The 24,140-nt window shown below is 46.3% G+C and overlaps 1 long non-coding RNA gene across 1 annotated transcript; it reads right to left on the bottom strand.

The window, feature by feature from the left end:
• Positions 1 to 5,597: 5,597 nt before the first annotated feature.
• On the bottom strand, positions 5,598 to 21,249 carry LOC128352220 (uncharacterized). The gene is made up of 3 exons (XR_008320264.1): positions 21,205 to 21,249; positions 6,747 to 6,793; positions 5,598 to 5,894 (listed from the first exon to the last, which is right to left on the bottom strand). It is a non-coding gene; the product is annotated as an uncharacterized LOC128352220 (long non-coding RNA).
• Positions 21,250 to 24,140: the final 2,891 nt, after the last annotated feature.

Here is a 24,140-nt window from a genome sequence, read left to right as displayed (position 1 = left end):
AAACTGCAGCTAGTGCAAAATGTGGCAGCTAGGGTTCTAGCTGGAGCTGCCCGCTGAAATCACATCACACCCATTTCTAGGTTCGTGGAAATGGTGGCTCTGATCGTTCGTTCGATTAGGCATCCCTGGCAGCATCTCCAAGAGAGGGCTGAGAGAGATTCCTGCCTGCAACCTTGGAGAAGCCTCTGCCAGTCTGTGTAGACAATACTGAGTGAGATGGACCGAGGGTCTGACTCAGTATATGGCAGCTTCCTATGTTCCTAGGGTTAGGGTTAAAACCTGTTAGGAACCCGCTAATTATTCCCCAAACCGCACCATTACCAGGTCTAGCCTGTTAACGGTTAGAACCCATTAGGGCTCGTTTCACTGTGGAAACCCATTTCTAGGGTTCTATCTGGAGCTTCCCACTGGGATCACATCACACCCCTTTGGAAATAGCTGCACTGGCTACCAGTTTGTTTCCGGGTCCAATTCAAGCTGCTGTTTTTGACCTTTAAAGCCCTTAACAGTTTGGGCTCAGAATACCTGAGGGACCGCCTACTCCCAAGGGTTTCTGCCCACTTGACAAGGTCATCTGAGGGGGCTCTGCTGACAATGAGGGAAGTTCGGCTGTCGTGCACTTGGGACAGGGCCTTCTCTGTTGCTGCCCCCAGACTTTGGAATGCTCTCCCAGTGGCCATTCGCTCCTCGGTTCTCCATCAGAGTTTACTAGAAAGTGTTTGAAATCTTGGCTTTTAACTCTGGTTTTTATATGATTTTCTCTACTGCTGCTTCTTTGCATTGTATATGGTTATTTTATGCTTGTATTTTAAATCTTTTTAGTCAGATCTATGTTTGTATATTTTAGATTATATTTTGTGTATTTTTTATAGTCTTGTTTTAATTTTTGTGTGAACTGCCTTGGGATTGTTTTAATGAAATGCGGTATATACATTTAACAAACAAAAAATAAATCTGGGGACCCAAGGTTGAGAGTGGTTCTCCAGAGTTTCAGACAGAGGCTTCTTCCCTCCACAGTTAGACCATTCCTTTGGCCCAGACCATGCTACTCACCTCTACCTGCTAACTGGGCAAAGAGGCACCTTTTAATGTGGTTATTCTCTTTATTTAACAGGCGGAGAGTAACTGGCCCTATCCGTCCCCAGCACAGCATCCCTCCAGTGACTGTTGCTGGTGTCTATCTGATGTTGCTTTTTAGATTGTGAGGCCTTTGGGGACAGGGAGCCATCTTATTTATTTGTTAGTTCTCTGTGTAAACCACCCTGAGCCATTTTTGGAAGGGCGGTATAGAAATTGAATACATACATACATACATACAAATGCATACATACCCCTCTCCGACAAATATCCCCTTGGACCTGAGATCTCACCACTTGGGAGTCTGACCTTACTGGGCTCTGACAGATACCCACTCAACAGTCCCTAGGCAGCTATAAAAAGTTGGAGAGTTCCCCTGGGAAGCTACAGAAGTGTTGGCTGCAGAAGGCTGGATATGCATAGTTTGGTGTGTGTTTTTACATTTTAGCGGGCATATATGCCAATAAATCTCTTACTACTTGGCAATAAAGATTTAAAAACCTGTCTTAGTCATTTGACGGGATGAATTAGTACACTTGACATCATATGAATACAATTTTTTTCCTCCGATTGTATCGATGAAATATGTTCCACATGCCTGGCTGTTTCCCTTTATTCCTCCCATGCGATGAAAACAATTATCCTGGGGTGGGGGGGAATAGTTACATTTTCATCCTCCCACTCCCTGCATGCAATGGCTGATTCAGAAAGCTACGAGCATCCCACTTCACTAAATATAATTTTCCAAGGTTGTCAACCAATTAAAGCATTTTAGGCTGAAAATCCTTCAGAATAAGCCCTATTGAGCTAAAGAGGATTTACTTGTAAGTAAATATGCTTATTGCAATATTAGTTGATTAATCATCTATTGCTTAATTGACAGCTCAATTTAAATATTACACCCACTTTGAAAGAGCTGCACTCTGTATACTTATTGTGCTGTCTATTATGTATACTGTATTATATTGCAGGTTGCATCGATTTCTTGTTAGTTGGTTAATGGCCAAAATAAACTATCTGTCCATCGGAAAGAACTGCACGGGATGCCAATTTGATTCCGAATCCAGTTCAAGATGCTGAGTATTACCTTTGAAGCTCTTAACTTTAATGGTTTGGGCCGTGGATACTTGAAGGACAACTTGCTCCCAAATATTTCTGCCCACCAAACAAGATAATCAGAGGGGACTCTGCTCTGTGTGCCAACATCGAGGGTGGATTGGTTGGCAGACACATGGACAGGGCCTTCTCAGTCATTGCCCCAAGGCTTTCGGAATCTCTTCCAGTGGAATCTGCTCTTCAGATTCCCTCCCTGCCTTAAAGTGGCAATAAAGTAAATAAAATAAAATCACCTGGCTGGTTTTATTTATTCATAAAAAGAAATAAATATATATCTATAATATATATAAATAAAAAAGAAATAAAATGAAAAATAAAATTAAATAAAGATAGATAGATAGATAGATAGATAGATAGATAGATAGATAGATAGATAGAGTGCTGTCAAGCTGATGTTGACTCAGCGATATATATATAAAATCCTAGGTTACATACTTGCTTGACTGGAAAGAGGGAGAGAGAGGTGTACTTTCCTAATGCAAGAATTGAATCTACATATCAATTACCCCCACCTCCCTTCACTGTAAAGGTAACATTAACCCTTTACTTTTTGGCTAGGAATAATCCAATTGCTATCACAATTCAGAGAGAGAGAGAGAGAGAGAGAGAGAGAGAGAGAGAGAGGCATGCATATCACAGCATCCAGAAGGGTGCTCACACTGATGCATGGACCATAATTCCTGTCCCCTCCTTGTCACTGCAGCCTCACTGGAAAAACAATTCCTGAGGGTCAAGGGACTCTCGGCAGCCATGTAAACTATGGCATGGGAGGTAATTCAAAGAAAATTCAAAGAGACCCAGTGTGGTGTAGAGATTAGAGTGCTGGGCTAGGACCAGGGATGCCCAAGTTCAAATCCCCATTCAGCCATGAAACTAGCTGGGTGACTCTGGGCCAATCACTTCTCTCTCAGCTTAGCCTACTTTAAAGGGTTGTTGTGAGAAGAAACTTAAGTATGTAGTACACTGCTCTGGGCTCCTTGGAGGAAGAGCGGGATATAAAATGTTTAAAAAACAGAGAGAGAGCAGAAACACAGGAGAAGTTTTGCTTAAACAGATGTGTGTTCTGTTGATCAACAAGGACTGGCAGACGGGCACCTAGTGTTTCTGCTGGGCTTGCAATCCAGAGGTTCCACAGTGCCTGTCAATCACAAGGGCTACTGTTGCACACGCCTGTTCCCTGTTGTGCTGCCAAAGCTTTCTATGTGGTAAAGTGCATACGGTCATAAGCCCATTCTCCGCCTAGAAGAGTCCTGGTTCAAGCCCTGGACATCATTCCTGCTTGAGGTCCCCAAGCAAAGTAGCAGTGGTCTGAAAAACCTTGAAATTATTATTATTTCTTGTTTACACAGTCAGGCAGGTGTTATTGACTGGTTTGTTTTATCCAGACATCGAGTCCTTCCCAAGGACCTGGGATGCCAGAATTTTATTATCAATATTGTTGTTATTATAGATATTGCTGCAAAATATAGGCTGTTCCCAGTAAAGTTGCTTTTTGTAATTGGCTGAGGGTGATTTCTGTGGCCCCGATGGTGTTGAGGTGCTCTTCAAGGTCTTTTGGGACTGCACCTAGGGCGCCAATTACTACTAGGATTATTTTGGTCTTCTTCTGCCACAGCCTTTCAATTTCAATTTGTAGATCTTTGTATTTTGTGATTTTTTTCTATTTCTTTTTCTTCTATTCTGCTATCCCCTGGTATTGCTTTGTCGATTATTTTCACTTGTTTTTCTTTCTTCTCGACTACAGTTATATCTGGTGTATTGTGTGGCAGATGTTTGTCTGTTTGTAGTCAGAAGTCCCATAATATTTTTACGTCTTCATTTTCTTCAACTTTTTCAATTTTATGGTCCCACCAATTTTTGGCTACAGATAGCTTGTATTTTTCGCAGATGTTCCAGTGTATCATCCCTGCTACCTTGTCATGCCTTTGTTTGTAGTCAGTCTGTGCGATCTTTTTACAACAGCTGATTAGGTGGTCCACAGTTTCATCTGCTTCTTTACAAAGGCGGCACTTGCTGTTTGTTGTGGATTTTTCGACTTTTGCTCTTATTGCATTTGTTCTTAGTGCCTGTTCTTGTGCAGCCAGTATTAAACCCTCTGTTTCTTTCTTCAAGTTGCCATTCTTAAGCCATTGCCAGGTCTTGGTGATGTCTGATTTTCCACTTATATTGTGCAAATATTGACCATGCAGGGGCTTCTTTTTCCATTTTTCTGCTCGGTTCTTGACTTGTTCTTTCTTGTAGGCCTGCTTTGTTTCATTGGTGTTGAATAGTTTCTCGTTCTTGACCATTTGAAGAGCATCTTCTTCACTGTCCTTGATATATTCTTCAAGGCCTCTTTTCTCCTCCTCTACTGTTTGATGGACTTGCAACATTCCTCTTCCACCTGAGCTGCGATGGAGGTATAGCCTATCGACATCACTGCGGGGGTGCAGAGCATGATTGATTGTCATTATTTTCCTGGTCTTACGATCTAGCGTCTCTAGCTGTGCCTGGGTCTAGTCTATTATTCCTGCAGTGTATCTGATAATAGGTATAGCCCAGGTGTTTATGGCTTGTATGGTGTTCCTGCCATTGAGTTTGGACTTGAGGATTTTTTCTAACTATCCTGCTGTATTCACTTCCAATTTTTCTTTGAACTTCAGTGTGTGCAATGTTATCAGCCTGGAGAATGCCCAAATATTTGTAAGTTTCTTTCTCTTCCAGGTTCTTGATCTTGCTTCCATTGGGAAGTTCTATTCTTTCTGTTTTTGTTATAAATAAATAAGAAATTGCACTTGATCAGGGAGGTAGAAGTTTTCAGAGCTGAGTTGCAGGTGGCCCCCAAAAGATTGCTGAGAGGCCAAAGGAAGGACCATAGCTCAGTGGAAAAGCATCTGCACTCATGCAGAAGGTCTCAGGTTCAATCCGTGGCAGCATCTCTAGGTCGGGCTGAGAGAGACTCCTGTCTGAAGTCCTGGAGAGCCGCTGCCAGTCAGTGTAGACAATACTGAGCTAGATGGACCAAGGCTCAGACTCTATAAGGCAGGCTTCATGTGTTCACAAGACTGTCTCAGTCTGGTTACAGAACTGGCCAACGCTTCATCACACAGAACCCACAATCTAAAACACCAGCCTTTGACTTTAAGTCAGTTAAAAACATCTCTCTCCCCCGCATCTAAAAAATGTGGAAATATGTAAACCTGAGAACATGCATACTTATGAAATTATACTCATCCATCATGCATAATTAGCTTCAGGAACTAGAATCTGCCCTTTCTGCCTGAAGAGCCCCTTTAGATGTCTTCCCCAATCCCAGTCTCTTGTGACACCCAGCTCTTGGGGACTTTAATTTGATAATGATTTTCGTTTCATTTTGCAAAAAAATAAGAGGATGTGGGAGATAAGGTAATAATATAATATTTAATTAGTTTTAAAAGATTTTAAACACGAGTTTTGTATTAATATAAATTGGTTTGAATTTTGGATGTGAACTGTCCTGAACCTTTCTGGGATGGGTGGTATAAAATGAAATAAATAAAGTAAAGTAAATTAAAACAAGACGACGTTTTTGAAGGGCCTAGATGCTGCAAGGGAGAAGCATAAAGACCACATATAAGGTAGTTTTCTGCAGCAGCTCATACAGTCTGCTTGGCAAAGGACAGCAGAGGGGTGACATCTAGACCAACTCCAGCTCCATGCAGGAATCCAGAGTTTCAGCATCTCTAACGGGGGGGAAAAAACATATGAAGAGCTTTAATGGATCAGGCCCAAGGCCAACTAGTCCAGCATCCTGTTTCCCACAGTGGCCCACTAGATGCCTCTGGGAAGCCCATAGGCCAGAGCTGAGGGCATGCCCTCTCTCTTGCTGTTGCTCTCTTGCAACTGGCATTGAGAGGTATGTTGCCCCTGAGGCAGGAGGTGATGTATAGCCGCCAGACTAGTAGCCATTGATAGACTTGTCCTCCATGAATGTATCTAAACCCCTTTTAACTCAGAATTGTCTACACCAGGTCTGCTCAACTTCGGCCCTCCTGCAGATGTTGGCCTACAACTCCCATAATCCCTGGCTATTGGCCACTGTGGCCGGGGATTATGGGAGTTGTAGTCCAAAAACAGCTTGGAGGCCGAAGTTGAGCAGCAGGCCTGCTCTACACTGACTGGCAGTCTCTCTCCAAGTCTCTTCCATCCCTACCTGGAGACGCCGGGGAATGAACCTGCAACCTTCTGTTCTTCCACTGAACCATGGCCCCATCCCCTATGGGGAATATCTTACAGTGAACAGAACAGCTCCGCTGGACTGGGACCATCTAGTCCAGCATCCTGTTTCCCACAGTGACCTCCAAGAAGCCCACAGGCAAGAGGTGACGGCATGCCCTCTATCCTGCTGTTGTTCCCCTGCAACTGGGATTCACTGGAGTCCTGCCAGTCCTGGGGGTGGTATTCAGAGCCAACCTCTCAGACGGCTGTCCATCCAATCTCTGCCTGAAGACCCCCAGCGAGGGAGAGCCCACCAACCCTCTAAGAAATGTGTTCCATTGTCAAATTGCTCATACTGTTAACATGTGTCTACTTACCTGTTGGTCTTTGGTCTGTTCCTCTTCTCTAATAGACGCAGATCACACTAAGGGAACAAGACCATATTTGAGTTGTAGAGCATCTGCTTTGCATGCAGAAGGTCCCCGGTTAAATCCACAGCATCTCCAGGAAGGGCAGGGAAACCCTTATCTGAAGGATAGGACCCTAAGAACAGACTCTTATGGGGGTGTTACAGCATCTGCTTTGCATGCAAAAGATCCCACATTCAATCCCTGACTGCATGTCCAGGTAGGGCTGGGAGAGATTCCCACCTGAAATCTTGGAGAGCTGCTGCCAGTCAGAGTATACAATGCCGAGCTTGATGGACCAAGGGTCTGACTCAGTGAGGCAGCTTCCTATGTCCTTGCTTCAAGATGCTTTATGCTTAAATAAGAGGGCCACTGTTTTTCATTTTGAGTTCTGGCTGGTAAGAGGTTGCAGTCCTATGCACTCTAAACACCCTGAGACTTACTTCTGAGTAAATATGGATAGGGTTGCACAACCCACCTGGTCACTGCCTAACCTAAAGAAAACTTCATAACCGCAACTATTCCTTCTGTAGTGTGTAGGGTATCCCATTGCCACCTAGTGGCCACGTTCAGGAAGTATCCCAGCTTTTGACACAGGAAAGCAGAATCAGGGCTATTATTGGGAAGATTAATTACAAGCGCAACAGCGTCTGGGCCTTCTGATGAAATATTCTGCAGGATATTGCCCCCAAGAGAGAAACTCTGTTTGCTGATTTATTTTAAACTTCACATTATGCAGCTACATTATCTAAGCTTCTTTGGAGATGCCACAGACTTCCACTCCCCCCCTTCGCCCCTTGACAGCATACAATAAACTTGTTCTTGGGGTCTGATCTCCCTTTTCCGAGGAAGCCTTTGGCAAGACCAAGAAAAATGTCAGGGACAATTAAACCATGTGGCATGCCGGTCCCTGCAGAAAAGCACTTTCGCCTCTCTTCGGAATGTGGGGATGGAAGGAGAACCTCCCAGCAAAAACGGAGTAACGAGACTCAAATGGTAGCAATTATTACAGGTCCTCAGGGGTCCCTGTATGTTTTACGATAATGGATCATTGTCGGCTTTACTTTTTTCAAATTTGGGAGGAGGAGGAGGGGAACGACGAAAGGCAGGGATTCATTATAGGAGAGCAACCTTTCTCAGTGGCTGATGACCTCTAACCTGGTGCAATGGAAGTCCCAAGGTCAGGAGCTTGGGAGAAGTAAGGTTGAGATGACATCATGTGACCTTAGGCGCGCTCGCTCTCTCTCGCTCTCTCGCTCTCTCTATATATATATATAGCCTTGCTCCTGTGCCTTTCAGTTGAGCAGGTGAAATTTATCTCTATCCCTGGAAATGCATCTCCTGGAGGAGAGCTGGTCTTCTGGTGGCGAGCATGACTTTTCTCCTTTGCTAAGCAGGATCTGCCCTGGTTTGCATTTGGATAGGTGACTGCATGTGTTAGAATTCTAAAGCAGGGCTTCTCAACGTTAGGTCCCCAGTTGTTATTGGACTTCAACTCTCATGGGGCTGGGGATTCTGGGAGTTGAAGTCCAATAGCACCTGGGGACCCAAGGTTGAGAATCCCTGTTCTAAAGCATTGCACTCAGCACTGCACTAACTTCTTCTGGCCACTAGAGGCATGATGAGATGTTAATAATAGGCCTGCCTTGGACAGTTAGAACTGTGGTTGTTGAAGGCTCTCTCTTAGTATGTCACATTTTAGTTTCTTAATAAATCTTTATTTGTTTTTGGAACTCTACCGAATGTTTTCACATAATATCTTGGGCTGAACCTCTTTACCACCGGAGCATACTTTGCTGTGTGTGGACCAATCTTGTGTTTCTTCTCACACCCCTCAACCAAATGAATGAATGAACAACTTTGTTAGCCGTCCCATTACAAATGGTTCTCCACACATGTGAGTGCTGTCTGCTGTAAGATATTCCCCTTAGGGAATGGGGCTGTAGCTCAGAGGAAAAGCACCTGCCTGCTTGCATACAGAAGGTCCAACGTTCACTTCCTGGAATCTCCAGGTTGGGCTGTGAGAGACTCCTACCTAAAATGTTGGAGAAGCTGCTGCCAGTCAGTGTAGACAAAACTGAGCTAGATGGAGCAAGGGGCCAACTCGGTATAAGGCAGCTTCCAATGTTTTGTTTTGAAATAATTACTCTATTAATATACCGCTGACTGCTAACGAGCATGTGGATAGGCACAAAGCCTCTACAAACTTCTATGGGGGAGGAGCATTTGCGAATATTGGGAGAGAGCACAAGGCATGCACAAAAATAATAGATTTGGAGTGGCTGGAGGGGGAGCCTGGATCTCTCGCCTGAACCAAGAAGAACCACCCCTGAAGAAGCAGAGCATACATTTAATTTGCAGCCACAGAATGTGTAGACGAAGGTTCCAAAAGGAGGTCCTTCTCCTCCTGCCAATCAATAGAGCACATCTTATTATCTGAGGGGACAGGGGTGAGAGAAAGAATTAGGAGAAGCGGGGAGGAGAGAAAGGAAAACCAGATCTGATGTGACATTTTTGTTATAACTTCCACTCATTATTATTTTCCATTTGTAACTAGGCCAGCTCAAGCCTGCAGGATCCATGCTGGTTCTCCTTCAGCAGGGCCAGTTGTTCTTCTATATGTTTAACAATTTTGTCTTTAAGTATGCTTTCCATCAATTTACCTGGCACAGTAGCTAAGCTAACTGGCCTGTAGTTTCCAGGAACCTCCCTGGATCCCTTTTTCAAAATTGGAGTTATGTTAGCTACTTTCCAGTCCTCTGGTACAGAGCCCGATTGTAGGGACAAGTTACATATTTTTGCTAGAAGGTCAGCAATTTCACATTTGAGTTGTTCCTTCAGAACTCTTGGGTGGATGCCATCTGGCCCTGGCGATTTGTGGATTTTTAGTTTCTCAAGACAGTTTAAAATATCCTCTCTCGTCACCTCAAATTGGCCCAGTTCTTCAACCTTCAAGCCTGAGAAGCTCAGTTTCTGAGTGGATATATGGTCGGCATCCTCCACCGTGAAGACAGATACCCTCTATGTGAGGGTGATTGTAGTCACCCATTATTACAGCTCTATCTCTCTGTGAGGCCATGATGTGTCTATACCTACAAAGATTAGAATCATCCAGACAATGGTTTTCCTCGTGACACTCTACGGATGCAAAAGCTGGACTCTGAAGACTTTTGAGAATAACATGGGCAGCCAGGAAAAAAGACAAATGGATCATAGAACAAATCCATCCAGAATTTTCACTCGAGGCACAAATGACCAGGCTCAAACTATCATCCTTTGGACACATTTTGTGAAGACCCAGCTCCCTTGAGAAGTCTATAATGCTGGGAAAAGTTGAAGGAAAGAGAAGAAGAGGACGACCAGCAGCAAGGTGGATGGACTCAATGACGACAGCAATGAATGCACCACTGGGAGACCTTCAAGGCCAAGTTCAAGACAGATCATCCTGGAGAGGATCTATCTATGTGGTCGCTAAGAGTCTACACCAACTTGACGGCACTGAATCAATCAATCAACCCATCAATCTGTGATGTCTCTCTGATTTGCTTCTCCATCTCCAGGTCACTCTCAGCATTTTGATCTCGAGGGTGACAACACGTCCCTAGTAACACACTTCCTTTCAGTCCTCGTATTGTCACCCATAATGATTGTGTGGAGGACTCTGGTCCTTCTAGTTTGTTGGCTTTTATACCACCTTCTTTAACATACAGTATTTAAGAAGCAAAGCAGACAAAGCAGTCCTAGTCAATTATGGTCCTATTGTTTGAATTATTTTAAAGGGCACCTGAGGTTTACTCAATTCACTCACAAGCAGCAGAAGCCAGTACAGATTCCTCCAGCCTCCCAGGAGCCAGATCAACCCCTTTGCTTCCTTCTTGGCCAGGAACTGGGCTGGATGAGACCATGAGTGCAGGGGGGTGCAGGGTCATCCTCCAAAAGACAGTATTTTCTGGAAAGAATGTGGCCCATTTTCTGAATAAGGCAGGTTTCAGAAGCAAGCTGCATGAATAAGCTAAATGCAAGCTTTGCCTCTTACTTTTAATGGTTGGATACGGGGGTGACTCAGTCTAGAACAACTAATTTGGGGGCGAACAAAGAACATTATTAGGGGAGCAAGGATTTTTCTAGACACTAAATACTTACAGAGGTAAAGTGTGCCGTCAAGTCGATTTCGACTCCAGGCGCCCACAGAGCCCCCTGTGGTTTTCTTTGGTAGAATACATTAGGGGTTTACCGTTGCCTCCTCCCACACAGTATGAGATGATGCCTTTCAGCACCTTCCTATATCGCTACTGTCCGACATAGTACCAGCAGGGATTGGAACCGGCAACCTTCTGCTTGTTAGTCAAGCATTTCCCTGCTGCGCCACTTAAGGTGGCTCCTTACAGAGGTATTGTAATTAATGTTGTTAGTTTATTCATGGCTGGGATACAAAGGGGGATTTTGCAGGCAGGAGTTAAACTGCCATGATAAAACACCCTTCACAAAATCCTCCCTGAGGTCCCCGCCATCCCCAGCACCAAAATAAGCATGGCTTTCATAAGTTGACAATCTCCCCGCAGAAGGGGCTGTGCTTGAATCTCTCAGTGCTGTGAGACCTGCAGGAGTGACAGATGTAATATGCCTGCCAAGAATGTGAAAAATCCCTTCTACTAAATCAGCAGAGGAAGCCTGTTAATCTCCCCCACCCCACCCCCAGTTGATTTTGAATCAGGACTTGTAAAATGTACAGACCCCAGTCCTACACAAAGTTAAGCACACTTTAGCCCTCTGGAGTTAATGGATGCCATGTCCCTTTCTCCCTGGAGCAGGACAAGGTCAGCATTCCCTGTAACGGGGATTCCCAGGTGCCGTTGACTACCATTCCCATCACCCCCCAGCCAGTGGCACACCTAGGTGATTCTGGTGCCCAGACCGTGAAGCCCCCTAATGCCACCGCTGTGAAGCCCCACTGCGCCAAACCTCCACTTTTCTGTAATTTTAGCCACCATGTGTGCAGCCGGCAGGTGGGTGGGAGCCGAGCCGAGCAGGCCTCCTGACCCCATGGCGGTGGGGATCTATTCAAACTGCGCGGGAGCGCTGGAGCACCTCACAGTTTTCAAGGGCTGCTGGGCCAGACGGACAGGCCCAGCAGCTGCTCCCCCACTGCCACTGCCATGGGGCAGAGAGGCCCGCTCGGCTCACCCCCCCACCCACCCCCTGGCCGTGCACATGGCTGCTAAAATTACAGGAAAGCGGCAGTTCAGCATGGAGGGCCAGTGGCAGGGTGGGCGCAGGAGGGGGGGAGGCAGTAGCCCTCCCCCCGGTCATTTGGAGCCCTACCTGGAACTTGGAAGCTACAGACTGGTGCTCCAAGGTCTGGGGGTAAGAGCGCCTCTGCCCATAGGTGCAATGGCCTTTGGCTGAGGATTAGGGGAGATGTAATCAGCAACAGAAGTTTTAATCAGAAGAAGAGGATGACCAGCAGCAAGGTGGATGGGTTCGATGACAACAGCCATGAATGCATCACTGAGAGACCTTCAAGGCCAAGTGGAAGACAGATCATCCTGGAGAGAAAGAATCTATGTGGTCGCTAACAGTCGACACCGACTTGACGGCACTTAATCCACCCATCAGTCAGTCAGCAAGATCCGGGGATCCCTGTTACAGGGAGCACCGGACAAGATGCACATTCTGGTTGACCAATGCAGGGCTGCTCTCAAACTTGGGTCCCCTGGTGTTGTTGGACTACAACTCTCATCATCCCCAGCCACAGTGGCCTTTGTGATTCCATCTGGAGACCCCTGGTTGGGAAACCCTGGTTTAGTGAATAATCTGGTCTGACTATCCCATTGCATTTCCCCCTGCATCGCAAAGGAGCATAGGAAGCTGCCTTCTACCAAGTCAGATCATCAGTCCATCTAGCTCAGTATTGTCTACATCTACACTAATATGGCAGTGGCTCTCCATGATGTAGGCATCCATCCAAATACAAACCAAGGTGGACCCTGTTTAGCAAAGGGGACAATTCATGTTGGTTTACCACCGGACCAACCTCCTTAAGTGGCGCAGCAGGGAAATGCTTGACTAACAAGCAGAAGGTTGACGGTTCAAATCCCCGCTGGTACTATATCGGGCAGCAGCGATATAGGAAGATGCTGAAAGGCATCATCTCACACTGCGTGGGAGGAGGCCATGGTCAACCCCTCCTGTATTCTGCCAAAGAAAACCACATGGCTCTGTGGGTGCCAGGAGTCGAAACTGACTTGACGGCACACTTTACCTTACCCCCAGACCAGCTTTCCACCTCTGTTCTTCTCCACTTGAATTTTACTTCCCTGATAGCCAGTGGCAGCGAACACCATCACATGGGGCTGAAATTGAGCTTGGCCCAAGATTTCCAGGAGAACCTCATTTCCTTGACTCTTCAACAACCAACCCAACTCTTTACTCTTTTGCCTTTAATCAATTTCCAGCGTCTGCGACCTTGTAACACCTCTGCCGTGGGAGATGTTTCTCGGTGCACACGGCATGTTCAGGAAATGGCTGTCGTCCTTCACTCCTGGCGCCCACCAGATTCCCAGCGTGGGCTCAGCAGATTGGTCCGCTGCTCCATTGAGCTGATGGCAGGCATTGAACGACTGCCAAGCGCTTATTGGGACTGGCGCTGTCCAGATGCCTCGGGCAGTTCACCGACGCGCCTGGCTGAAAGCCCACACAGTCTCTGTGGCAAAGTGAAATGTGGTGAGGGGCCATATGAAAGCTCCACAGATTCAAGATAAAATTCCACCCTCACCGGCCTTTTAAAGAAGATTTAGGATGGCACAATGGCATCGGGATGTTATTTGTGCAATGAGCACACACCTCTACAACACACCTCGGAGGTTTTACAGGCACGGCTTCCCCCCTGAATCCATTCCTGATTGGAGTGTGCCAGTCCACATTTTCGCTGTATTTACCTGACCTCCGTGTGGGCTATCAGGGACGAGGACAGATCGGGCTTTGTTTTTCCCCAAAGGAAGGCTGTGCATTCATTCATTCATTCATTTGATTTCTATACCGCCCTTCCAAAAATGGCTCAGGGCAGGGGCGTAGCTAGGGGAGAGGGGGCCTGTGTTCATCCCTCTCTCTGACGGCCCCTCAGAGTGAGGGAGACAATGGAGAAAATAGGGAGGGATGGAGCTGGAGGGCCCTCAGGAGCTGAGGGCCCGTGTGTTTTTTGAACCCTTTCGCTCAATTATAGCTATGCCTCTGGCTCAGGGCGGTTTACACAAAGAATTAACAAACAAATAAGATGGAACCCTGTCCCCAAAGGGCTCACAATCTAAAAAGAAACATGAGATACACACCAGCAACAGTCACTGGAAGTACTGCACTGGGGGTGGATCGGGCCATTTACTCTCCCCCTGCTAAATAAAGAGAATCACCCCGTTAAAAGGTGCCTCTTTGCCAAGTTAGCAGGGATTATTTATTATCTATTTATCTAATACATTTCTATACTGCCCAAAATGCAAGTTCTCTGCGGGCTTAGCCTGAAGTATGTCTGACTTAAAATAATCCTCTATTTCCAGCGGCTTTGGGAGGAAACCTCGATGTTTCTGCTAAGCTTGTCTTTGATGTGCGTTGGGGAGCAGCTGAGGGCTATGTGAATGCTCCACCTAATCCCCGGGACTAAACTGTCTCGAATCTGCTGCAAAGTAGATTCGCTCCACGGATACGCCACAGCATAAAGCCCTGTCTGTAAAACCTCCTGGTGGGTTTTCCTTGGCTGTGCAGGCACACTTGGTTTCCTAGAGCAGGGGTCAGCCACCGAGGCTCTCCAGCGGTTGCTCAACTATGACTCCCATCATTCCAAGCCCACTTTAGCCCACTGGAGTGAACGGATGCTGGATTGCTGCCACTGTCTCTTTCTACCTGAAATATACAGGTATGAAGATGGGAGGAGAGCGGCTCTTGTGGTAAAGTAAAGGGAAAGTGTGCCGTCGAGTCAGTGTCGACTCCTGGAGCCCACAGCGCCCTGTGGTTGTCTTTGGTAGAATACAGGAGGAGCTTACCATTGCCATCTCCCACGCAGTATGAGATGATGCTTTTCAGATGATCCGGTTGACATTGCATACTTGGACTTGTAAAACCCTTTCGACAAAATTCCTCATCAAAGACTCTTGAGCAAACAGCAGTCATGGCATAAGGGGACAAGTACATGTGTGGATTGCTAATTAGTTGAAGGACAGGAAATGGAGGGTAGGGAGAAATGGAGAGTTTTCACAATGGAGGGAAGTAAGAAGTGGGGTCCCCCAGGGTTCTGTACTCAGACTGGTGCTCTTTAATTTATTCATAAATGAGCTAGAAGTTCAGGGTAATAAGCAAAGTGGCCATATTTGCAGATGACACTAAACTATTTAGGGTAGTGAAATCCAAAGCATATTAAATAAAGAACGGTTGTTGGAGTAGATAGATAGATAGATAGATAGATAGATAGATAGATAGATAGATAGATAGATAGATAGATAGATAGGGATCTCTCCAAACTGGGTGAGTGGGCAACAAAATGGCAAATGCATTTCAATGTAAGCAAGTGTAAAGTGATGCATATTAAGGCAAAAAAACAACAACAACCCAACTTCACATATATGCTGATGGGATCTGAGCTGTCTGTCGGTGACTGACCAGGAGAGGGATCTTAGGGTTGTGGTGGACAGCTTGTTGAAAGTGTCGACTCAACATGTGGTAGCTGAAAAAGGCCAATTCAATGCTAGGGATCATTAGGAAGGGGGTTGAAAATAAAGCTGCTAGTATTATAATGCTGTTATAATATTATAATAAGACCCCTGCTAAATGAGCAATGAGACATCTTTTAAAGTGGTGATTCTCTTATATTTAGCAGGGGGAGAGCAACTGGCCCTATCCAGCCCCAGCACAGCATCCCTCCAGTGGCTGTTGCTGGTGTCTGCCTTATGTTTCTTTTCAGATTGTGAGCCCTTTGGGGAGAGGGGACCATCTTATTGATGTATTGTTTTTCTATGTAAACCACTTTCAGAGCTTTGGTTAAAGAGCAGAATATTATATTATATTATATTATATTATATTATATTATATTATATTATATTATATTATATTAGTCATAGTCATAATAGGAGTAAGAGCAGTAATAGTAATTCAGATCTATGGTGTAGCCACATTTAGAGTACTGTGTACAGTTCTGGTCACCGAATCTTAAGAAGGATATTGTAGAACTGGAAAAGATGCAGAAGAGGGCAACCAAAATGATCAGGGGCCTGGATCACCTCCCCTATGAGGCTAGGCTACAGCATCTGGGGCTCTTTACCTTGGAAAAGAGGTGACTATGGCAAGACATGATGGAGGTGTATAAAATGATGTATGGAGTAGAGAGAGTGGACAGAGAGAAACCTTTCACCCTCTCTCACAACTCTAGAACCAGGGGTCAGTCATTCCATGGAACTAAGGGCCAGGAAATTTGGCACCGACAAAAGGAAGTACTTCTTCATACCACACATAATTAATCTATGGAATTCTCTGCCATGGGATGTGGTGATGGCCACTAGCCTGGATGGTTTTAAAAGGGGCTTGGACAAATTCATGGAGGGCAGGTCTATCCAATGGCTACTGAACTGGTGGCAATAGGCCACCTCCAGCCTCAGAGTCAAGATGCCTCTGAATCCCAGTTGCAGGAGAGCAACAGCAGCAGGAGAGAGGGCATGCAGATACCTCTTGCCTGTGGGCTCCCCAGAGGCATCTGGTGGGCCACTGTGTGAAACAGGATGCTGGACTAGGTGGGCCTTGGGCCTGATCCAGCTGGGCTGTTCTTATGGGAGAAAATCCTCAGAACTGGGAAGCTGAGAGGGGTAGATTTTCTACCACTAAGCTACGGCTCCATCCTTACACCTACAGACCCAGTCAGCTCACTAAACCCGCTGCCATCCTGGAGCCATGAGGTTCCCGGTTGAATCCCTGATGCCACTTGGAGATTCTCTCTTTTCCTGTACTCAGGGATTCTCTCTGGCCCTTGCCAGCAACGATGGGGATGTTGGCCCAGAACCAGAAGGAACAGAACTAGATCCACATGAAATTCGCTCAAAATCTCTGCTTCTGCTTTAGACAATACAAAACAGGCTTTTGTTTGAATGTTATGGAGAAGAAGCCACAAACATTGCTCTGGCCTCAGACACGCACGCCCATGTGTTTTCGTGGCGTGGCCACAGTCTTCAGCCAGCAAAGATAATTGCTTTCCCATTAGGAATTCCCACTCCTTTCTCTGCCAGCCTGATTAATACCAGGAATGGATCAAGTCATAACCAGCATGTCACTACTATTTTTCCTATTCTCACAGCAAGGGAGCATGGACAGGTTCACAGATGGCTGCCAGACCTGCATGTCAAAGTGGCTTTGGTAGCAGGAATATGTTGGACAACCTGCACACATGCAAATAGCCACCCCTTGGGAACTTTGTGCCCAACTGCCAGATCTGATAAGGGCTGAACTGAAATGACTCAACCCATTTGTGGGTTAGTTTTTCACCAGCTGGGGGCGGGGCGAGCCCCATCTTTGTCCCTTCTAGCTTGGGGCTGCAGATGTTGTTGGACTACAACTCCCATCATTCCCAGCACCACAATGGCCAAGGAGCCCCTGATCTAGATTGTAAACTCCTCGGAGCTAGGACCTGTCCTCTCATTCTTTGCAAAGTCCCGAGCACACAGATGGCACTGTATAAAATGAACTAGGCTCAGATTTCCATAGCAATCTAGAGAAGTAGATCAGCTGTGGTGGTGCAACGGGGAAGCCACTTGCCTAGGGAGCAAGAGGCTGTGAGTTCAAATCCCCGTCGGTGTGCTTCCCAGACTGTGCCAAGTAAATATATATATTTGTAGTTGCCTATATTGGGCAGCAGCGATATAAGAAGGTGCTGGAGGCAGATGCTCACTTCAGTGACAATGGCAAAAGGCATCATCTCATATTGCATGGGAGGAAGGTAATGGTAAACCACTCCTGTATTCTACCAAGAAAACCACACGGCTCTGTGGTCACCAGGAGGCTTACCAGACAGGGCTATTACCCTGAATCTCCTTCAGAAGAGAGTGTGTGCATTCACACGCCAGCCAAATCTACCCCAAAGTTCTTCGAGATCCTTGGAAGCATTCCACACACAAATTGGGCTTTGTCTTCCAAATTCTAGCTTATCTTGATGTATTTCCGAGTTTTTTAAATGCTGGTTTTAAGCATTTTTTCCTGAAAACACTGGAGCAAATAGGGAGAGGCACTGACATAGAATCATTTGCATGATAAGAAGGATATTCTCTTTAGAAATGCAGATATAGCTCTTTAGTAATCTCTCCCCATCCCCCATTGGCTAGAAGGAAAACACAGAGGCATGCCAGGTGAACTTGCATCGAGAGCAGAGGGGAGGGGCTGCTTCCCTCAATACCACAAGTATACTTCAAAGTGGCTTTGCTCAACATTTACCCCACAGCATGAAGCCATGTACAAATAGGGCCAGTGTGGTGTAGTGGCTAGAGTGCTGGACTAGGACCGGGGAGACCCGAGTTCAAATCCCCAATCAGCCATGAGACTAGCTGGGTGACTCTGGGCCAGTCACTTCTCTCTCAGCCTAACCTACTTCACAGGGTTGTTGTGAAGAGAAACTTAAGTATGTAGTACACCGCTCTGGGCAACTTGGAGGAAGAGCTGAAAATAAAATGTAAATAAATAAATAAATAACTCCCAGAAGTCGACTGGACGGCACAATCTTCATAGGGAAGAAGGTTCCTGTGTGTTTGGGGTAGTGAGCTGGCTAGCAATTCTGTTGTAGGTTCTGAGGATGTTCCTGAACGGCTTGGCTAATGGTTGCTGTCATCCCTGACGGCATCCACCACTAGGAATCTTGCATGGGTTACATTTCCCCTGCCTTGTGGAAAGGGCTCTTGGGAAGATGTCAGATGACCTCAACCCTATGCAGGTATGTGCGAGTCAGGGAAAGAAACTGCAGACAGCTCCTAGCAGAAGGAGATGGAGAGAGGGGTCTGAGAGCCTGGAAAACACATGAGCTAGCAAGCCAGGGCATCTCAGAATGCTAGGCTTCTGTGCCCTAGAAATTAGCAATAGCAATAGCACTTACATTTATATACCGCTTTATAGCTGAAGCTCTCTAAGCGGTTTACAATGATTTAGCATATTGCCCCCAACATTCTGGGTACTCATTTTACCGACCTCGGAAGGATGGAAGGCTGAGTCAACCTTGAGCCCCTGGTAAGGATCGAACTTGTAACCTTCTGGTTACAGGGCAGCAGTTTTACCACTGGGCCACCAGGGGCTCATATCAAATTAATGTAAGTCGAGGCTGCCTTGAGGAATATTCTGCTATTTCCAGCTTTATCCAATGTCCAATCTGTGCATGCGTGGGCACACATTTTGAAAAGAAATGGTGCATCTGCGGTGACTCTTCTTCCAAAGGAAAAACCCTTGGAAAAGGGGTAGGCCACCTTGGATCTCCAGCGGCTGTTGAACTACAACTCCCATCATCCCCAGCCAACATAAATTGTGGCTGGAGATGATGGGAGTTGTAGCTGAACAATAGCTGGAGACCTACCCCGGCCTTGGAATCTAAACCCTTGGAATCTCTCACCAGGGCGCTTTCCAGGTTAGCCGCTCAACAGCAGCAAGAGGCTTCCGTTCAGGCAAATCGCTTTCAAAACGTAAACCGCAGGGGGAGCAGTCTTGTGAGAACTAACAGCCTGGAAAAACAGCAACGTCTCGCCGGATCTATGACATCACAGCACTATATTGCAGCGATTAAATTCAAAACAAGGCACTGGAAATCTGAAGGGCACCCTGCTATCCGCGTAGGGACTGCGGTGTCACACAGGAAGTGTGGAAGGACACTTAGCAGATGCATCCTGACCCCTGTTGCAGGGTCTAATCTGGAAAGCGCCCCATGCAGGGAAACAGAGGAAATAAGGGCCATAGCTCAGTGGGGGAGCATCTGCTTTGCATAGAGAAGGTCTCAGGTTCAGTCCCCGGAAGCATCTCCAGTTAGGGCTGAGAAAGACTCCTGCTTGAAACCTTGCAGAAACTGCTGCCAGTCAGTGTTCCAGGGATTCTCAACCTTGGGTCCCTAGATGTTGTGGGACTTCAGCTCCCATAATCCCTGACCAAAGGCCATTGGGGCTGGGGATTATAAGAACATAAGAACAGCCCTGCTAGATCAGGCCCAAGGAAGTCCATCTAGTCCAGCATCCTGTTTCGCACAGTGGCCCACCAGATGCCGCTGGAAGCCACAGACAGGAGTTGAGGGTGTGTCTCCTGTCATTACTCCCCTGCAACTGGTACTCAGAGGCATCCTGCCTATGAGGCTGGAGATGGCCCACAGCCCTCCGACTAGTAGCCATTGATAGACCTCTCCTCCATGAAGTCATCCAAACCCCTCTTAAAGCCATCACAGGTTGTTGGCTGTCACCACATCCTGTGGCAGAGAGTTCCACAAGTGGATCGCGCGTTGTGTGAAAAAGTACTTCTGTTTGTTGGTCCTAGACCTCCTGGCAATCAATTTCATGGAGTGACCCCTGGTTCTAGTGTTGTGTGAGAGGGAAAAGAATTTCTCTCTCTCCACTTTCTCCACACCATGCATGATTTTATAGACCTCTAGCACGTCTCCCCGCAGTCGTCTTTTTTCTAAACTAAAAAGCCCCAGGTGTTGTAGTCTTGCCTCATAATGGCATTAATCATAATGCCTCATAATCATTATGGGAGTTGAAGTCCAATAACATCTGCAGACCCAAGGTTGAGACACCCTGGTGTAGACAATACTGTGTTAGAAGGACCAACAGTCTGATGTGGTATCAGGCAGCCTCTGATATTCCTATAGAGGAATATCATAACAATATTCACTCTGGGGATACTCTGCATGTCTGCAACAAAGGCACTGGGACTGGGTATTTGTTTTCGCCTTAAGTGGTTGTTTGTTGCATTTCTTTTCCCTTGGTTCTCTCCCTGCCCTCGCCCTTTCCTTTTTAATGTAAGCTGTTTTGTGTTGCTGTACAGCAAAACAAAACAAAACAAAACAGGGCAGAAGTTTTAAAAACAAAGAGAATTAAAGAGCCTCAAGTGCAAGATGGACCTGACTATACATCTTGGTCATCCTGTCCCCTGCCCAAATATCACTCCACCAGACACCCTCCCCGGAATAGCTTTCAAAACACTGAGCTACCATCTCACAAAGCAGTCTATGCAAAGGACAAGAGTTAATGCATCCATTCAAACACTCCAACTCACAAAAGAAACATTAGCATCTGGAACGAAAAGACCATCAATTTAAGGAGCAGGAAAGCAGCCATTCGGGGTTTATTTTTAATCTCATCTTCCTGTTCTTTCCATGCACCATAATCCCCTATCCTTCTTCTAAAATAAGCCTAACAAGGCTTCATCAACGCATTAATACTTGCTGCTTCAGATGTTTGCCTCTGGTGATCTATTCCATATGTTTAATTGTGCTTTGCACCGACTTGTCCTGGCTATTAGCCGTTGGTTCCAGGCTGACATTTCTGCATCCTTTGGAGGATCATGACTCAGTTCCCTACAATAATAGGAGAACAAACAGGCCTAGAGTCTTCAGAGCAGGGGTGTAGCTAATGGAAAGGGGGTCCATGTTTGACCCTCTCCCTGGTGGCCCCTTGGAGTGAGGGAGGGAATGAAGAAAATAGGGAGGGGTGGAGCTGGGGCCCCCGGGCTCTTTGAACCCATCTGCTCAGTTATAGCTACACCCCTGCTTTGGCGTCAGGCAGTGGTGTAGTGGTTAGAGTGCCGGACTAGGACCGGGGAGACCCGAGTTCAAATCCCCATTCAGCCATGAAACTAGCTGGGGGACTCTGGGCCAGTAACTTCTCTCTCAGCCCAGCCTACTTCACAGGGTTGTTGTGAAAGAGAAACTCCAGTATGTAGTACACTGCTCTCGGCTCCTTGGAGGAAGAGCGGGATATGAAATGTAATTAATTAATTAATTAATTAATAATATAGAAATTAAATAAACATAAAAACATAAGAACAGCCCTGCAGTCCTAAGCAAACCTTGCCTAGCAAACCTTGCCTAACTTCCTAGGATTGCAGTCCTCCGGGTTGCAGCCACTTCCTGGCCAGCCAACCTGTTAGTCCAGCCTGGCTCTCACTGAGGACAAAGGATACCTTCTCTCCCTGCCGCCAGACTCTCTAGGACCCACCCACCGCGTGCTGAGTGGCTGATCCCTAGAGGTCACTGCCTGTCAGTCAAGACAGAGTTCACTTCTGGTTCATTCTTTAGGGGAGGGAGAGGCCGTTCACGTAATCCTGCCTCTGAGGCAGGAGGTGGCCTATAGCCCTCCGACTAGTAGCCTTTGATAAACTTCTCCTCCATGAAGTTATCCAAACCTCTCTTAAAGCCATCCAAACTAGTAGCCACCGCCACACCTTGTGGCAGAGAATTCCACAAGTTGATTACGCATTGTGTGAAAAACTACTTCACCTTTCTTGGTCCTAAATTTCTTGGCAATCAGTTTCATGTGAGAGGGAGAAGAAATTTCTCTACACCCACTTTCTCCACACCATGCATGATTTTATAGACCTCGCTCATATCTCCCCGCAGTTGTCCTGAGTAATCATCAAGAATGCAAGGTCCATGCTCTGCCTTCCTGGGCCATTTGCACGGGTGCAGTTTGTATGACTCAGGCATTTTGGCCCCAAGAGAGGAGTTGCCTCCCTTAGGGCACCAGGTTTTTGTGTCTGTCACAGTTTTGCTCAGGGTTAAGGCTACATTCCAAAATGAAGAGAGAACTGCCTAGTAACAAGGCTTTCGCCTTGATTAGCCAAGTACCATCTCTGAGTCTGACCTGCTAGGAACCAGCAGGGTCCCCTCCATGCCATCAAAAATCCTGCCCCCAAATCTTGCTGGTACCACCCCTCCACTCACAGCCTCAGCCCACTGAACCTCAAGGTCCAGCAACCCCCACAGGTGTGAAAGGTGCAGGCTCATCGTTAAGTGCTCTTGAAACTTCTGGATTTCTTGCTATAAGCACTGGAGCAAAGTGCTACCGACTTCCAAGTAAACATGCCTAGGATCGGGCTGCAGAGAGCAGACCAAAGAATACAGAACCAGCCCTGAAGATCTGGAGCCAGGAGAAGTTAAAGAATGACATCAATAAACACCATTTTCAGCCGATGGGTAAACCCAAAACATTTCAGCGGTTTCCTGGGAATAAAACACTGACATTACTTGTTAAAATTAAGCTTTTACCTGAGGACACAGTTTTTGAAGGATTTGCCTGTTGGGCTTTTGGGTTTCCCCCCCTCTAAGATTCATCAACAGGAAATCTAAGACCCCAAAGGAGGGTTAGCGGTAAAAAATTTATTGTGCAGCCTAACCCTGACCGTCAATTTGGATTACAGCGTTAAAATAAGATCATGTCTCGATATACCCCCGGGCTGCTTGTCAGGAACTCAGGATTGAGGTTAGCCAGACATAGGAGATGAGAAGGCCAATTTCCTCCGTGAAAAATACAACAATTGGTGCTAAGTGTTTCTGCCCTGCTAGCAACGGATGTGGGCCTCCCCCTTTCCCCTTGCCTCTTGCGAAGCTTCACACTTTCAGCAAAGATGCAAGTGCTAAGCGTGGAATCAGGGAGGAGAGCTGGTCTTGTGGTAGCAAGCATGAATTGTCCCCTTTGCTAAGCAGGGTCCATGCTGGTTGCATTTGAATGGGAGACTACATGTGTGAGCCCTGGAAGATCTTCCCCTTAGGGGGTGGGGCCACTCTGGGAAGAAGAGCACCTGCATATTTCCATGCAGAAGGTTCCAGGTTCCCTCCCTGGCATTTCCAGATAGGGCTGAGAGAAACAGTCTGTGTAGACAATACTGAGCTAGATGGACCAATGGTTTGACTGGGTAGGAGACCGCTGTTTATGTTCCTCTGTTCCTAAGCCTTTAAAAAATAAAACACAGGACCCTCGCTGGATCAGCTTCATCAATATTTTTAAACTCTCAAATTTGGTTCCAGTTCACATACTAACTTTAGAAAATTGTTCAGTAACTGGTTATTTTCACTCAAGGAACAAATTTTTCACTTTTCACTCGAGGCACAGAGGACCAGGTTCAAACTATCATACTTCGGACTTATTATGCAAAGAAGACCCAGCTCCCTTGAGAAGTCCATAATGCTGGGGAAAGTTGAAAGAGAAGGAAAAAGAAGAAGAGGACGACCAGCAGCAAGGTGGATGGACTCAATTATGACAGCAATGAATGCACCACTGAGAGACCTCAAAGGCCAAGTTGAAGACAGATCATCCAGGAGAGAATTGATCTGTGTGGTCACTTAGAGTCAACACCAACTTGATGGCACTTAATCAAAAC

This window comes from Hemicordylus capensis, chromosome 3 (genome assembly GCF_027244095.1).
Source record: "Hemicordylus capensis ecotype Gifberg chromosome 3, rHemCap1.1.pri, whole genome shotgun sequence".
NCBI classification, from domain to species: domain Eukaryota; kingdom Metazoa; phylum Chordata; class Lepidosauria; order Squamata; family Cordylidae; genus Hemicordylus; species Hemicordylus capensis.
Note: the sequence above shows the minus strand (reverse complement) of the source record. Positions and strands in the feature narration are given on the sequence as shown.